This window comes from Triturus cristatus, chromosome 11, assembly GCF_964204655.1.
Source record: "Triturus cristatus chromosome 11, aTriCri1.1, whole genome shotgun sequence".
Classification (NCBI taxonomy): Eukaryota; Metazoa; Chordata; class Amphibia; order Caudata; family Salamandridae; genus Triturus; species Triturus cristatus.
The window spans coordinates 713,336,419-713,340,006 of NC_140594.1; positions in this window are offsets into that span (position 1 = coordinate 713,336,419).

A 3,588-nucleotide genomic window follows, 5' to 3' on the forward strand; every position below is an offset into this window, starting at 1 on the left:
GGAGAGCTGATAGCAAGTTTATGACTGCAGAGACTATGCAGTGGGGGCAGAGAACGCCACACTCTAATTGATAGACCTGGGTACGCCTTTATTTGTGGTGATCTCCTCCTGACTATGGTCTCTGCACTCATTAATTCACTATTGATTAGAAATTTGGGAATAATGATGAAAAACTCAACTTACACCAAAATGAAAGTTCATCTTTGCAAATACTGCAGGCAAAGTCTGTCAATTTCTGCAATATGTGAATTAGTTATTCATGTGAAAGCCAAATCGCATAATATTGGCTTACTTTCGTTAAGGTGCAACAATGTCAGCATTTGCTTTATCACATTTTTATCTTTGTGCCTTAAGTGTTCAACACCTACATAATTTTTCATTTGCATATTTCTGCGGTCCATGCTCGCCAAAGGACATCACCAGGGGCAGACCAGTACATCCTCGGCTTGTAACCGGGCATATCCTCTCTACACCACCAGCGAGGAGGAGGGAGAATAATCACCCAGCAAGGGTAGCTCACCCACCCAGAGACTGACAAGACTATTAGAAAAAAGAATCCGGATGGAAGATGAGGAGGCTGAAGGGGGGAAATTGAAAGAGACACCATCAGCTAGAGAGAGGAAGAAGTTGATTTGCCTTCTGGCCCACAAGCTGAACCATCTGCAATGATGTCTGCAGAGCAGGTCCAACAACATCAGGGCCTGCCACCTGCCCCTCCCTAACTCTTGAGGTCCCCCATTCCATCAGGGCTTTCAGTTGTATCCTGGCCGCTACTTCCCTTCCAAGTGCCCCCCAAGAACATCAAGAGTCGAGGGAGACATCTGCCCCCAACACCTACATCCTTCCTGTGAGCTACAATTCCTTCTATGTGTGTAACTGCACTCCTGGGGGTGATGGTGGCTATTGAGGATGCCAAGACTGTATTCTCTCAGGGCTTCCGGAACATAAGGGCCAAGGTCCGGATGCACTGAGGCACAGTCTAGGTAGCTTTATTCAATCAATGCCTCCATCAACTTGAGTGCAGCAATGTTGTCGGTGTTGGCTCCAAGACCCACCGAACCTACTGCTGTGTCTCAAAGTTCGTCTGCCATCCCGGTTTCCCCTACTACCCCTTGTGTTGTCTTGCTCCATGGGTACCTGGTCCGGCACCTGCCAGGCAAAGTGTGTCCACACGTGAGGAGGATTTTCACATAATTGAGAAAGGCAAGAGTGAGGATGGCCAGTGACTGTGTTCCCCAAGCCTGGACCCTGCTTGCAACCAGCAAGTGGCTTGGGGCGGACATTGTTCTTTAAGTTTATTGTGGACACTTGTGTTTGGACAACGTTTTGACTGTGGACTATTTTGTTTGACCCCTTGTTTATAGACAGGTTCCCCTGACGCTTCCTGACGTGTTTTTGTTATGTTGCCCAACCAAATCCTATTTCCATTGCCCATTCTGCCTGAAGAATTCATTTGTATTCCTTTCTCCCATTCCACCTGACAGTTTTTTTGCAACTTTAGTTGATATTCCCTTTTTGGGTTTTTTCGTATACTTATATAAATTATATTTTCACAAAACCTTTCTGTCATTAATTTGCAATAATATGTGCTACCTAAGATGTGGTTAGTTGAAAATCTGTAGGTGTTAAGCTTATGCTTTCAAAATGCTGCCTTGTAACACAGATGGTCCTACAGGTCGACATGTGGTACTCAAAAACTATTATATTGGGAAATATGTCCTGCAACCAGATTAATTGTTTAAAAATACTTCATAGTCCACTCAGGGTAGAAGTTGTGATAGGTGCAAATAGATTTATTATATATATATATATATATATATATATATATATATATATATATATATATATATATATATATATATATATATATATATATTTATATCCCAAATTGCTTCTGCAGCTTTAAAGAAGCACTCAGCAGACAGGTAAGTGAGTCCACTTTATTGCAAAGATGAAGGTGGTCTTTTCACCCGTATTGTCAATCCTTAAGCCTACGCGTTTCGGAGCTTGACGTTCCTTCTTCTTGGGCTGATTGACGATTACAGGATCAGCAGTCATTGATGGCGTCCCATGATTCGCTTCGCTTTAGTAGTGAGCGGATCTCGTTCGGCTATAGTAGCGCAAACCTCGTTTCAGCTCTCGTAGCGGTGTGCACTGGGACTCGTAGTTTCCATCTGCCGCATTATCACCCACAGTGGGTCCCGCAATTGTTCAATAATTAAAAGGTTTCAGGACTTAGTTCGATATCTCTGAAAGCAGGCACTTCAATGCGCCCCGGATGAGAAGATGACACCTTCATTAGTGTGATGCTCCTGCTGTGCCGGCTAAAACAGGAGAATTCCTATTTTCACGGCCCCTTACTCCACGGGCGTTGGCCCTCTGTTTCCGGTGGTGCTTCTTCCACGACCGAGGCCGTCGTGTAAACATTTATATCCCAAATTGCTTCTGCAGCTTTAAAGAAGCACTCAGCAGACAGGTAAGTGAGTCCACTTTATTGCAAAGATGAAGGTGGTCTTTTCACCCGTATTGTCAATCCTTAAGCCTACGCGTTTCGGAGCTTGACGTTCCTTCTTCTTGGGCTGATTGACGATTACAGGATCAGCAGTCATTGATGGCGTCCCATGATTCGCTTCGCTTTAGTAGTGAGCGGATCTCGTTCGGCTATAGTAGCGCAAACCTCGTTTCAGCTCTCGTAGCGGTGTGCACTGGGACTCGTAGTTTCCATCTGCCGCATTATCACCCACAGTGGGTCCCGCAATTGTTCAATAATTAAAAGGTTTCAGGACTTAGTTCGATATCTCTGAAAGCAGGCACTTCAATGCGCCCCGGATGAGAAGATGACACCTTCATTAGTGTGATGCTCCTGCTGTGCCGGCTAAAACAGGAGAATTCCTATTTTCACGGCCCCTTACTCCACGGGCGTTGGCCCTCTGTTTCCGGTGGTGCTTCTTCCACGACCGAGGCCGTCGTGTAAACATTTATATCCCAAATTGCTTCTGCAGCTTTAAAGAAGCACTCAGCAGACAGGTAAGTGAGTCCACTTTATTGCAAAGATGAAGGTGGTCTTTTCACCCGTATTGTCAATCCTTAAGCCTACGCGTTTCGGAGCTTGACGTTCCTTCTTCTTGGGCTGATTGACGATTACAGGATCAGCAGTCATTGATGGCGTCCCATGATTCGCTTCGCTTTAGTAGTGAGCGGATCTCGTTCGGCTATAAAAGGTTTCAGGACTTCGTTCGATATCTCTGAAAGCAGGCACTGCTGAGTGCTTCTTTAAAGCTGCAGAAGCAATTTGGGATATAAATGTTTACACGACGGCCTCGGTCGTGGAAGAAGCACCACCGGAAACAGAGGGCCAACGCCCGTGGAGTAAGGGGCCGTGAAAATAGGAATTCTCCTGTTTTAGCCGGCACAGCAGGAGCATCACACTAATGAAGGTGTCATCTTCTCATCCGGGGCGCATTGAAGTGCCTGCTTTCAGAGATATCGAACTAAGTCCTGAAACCTTTTAATTATTGAACAATTGCGGGACCCACTGTGGGTGATAATGCGGCAGATGGAAACTACGAGTCCCAGTGCACACCGCTA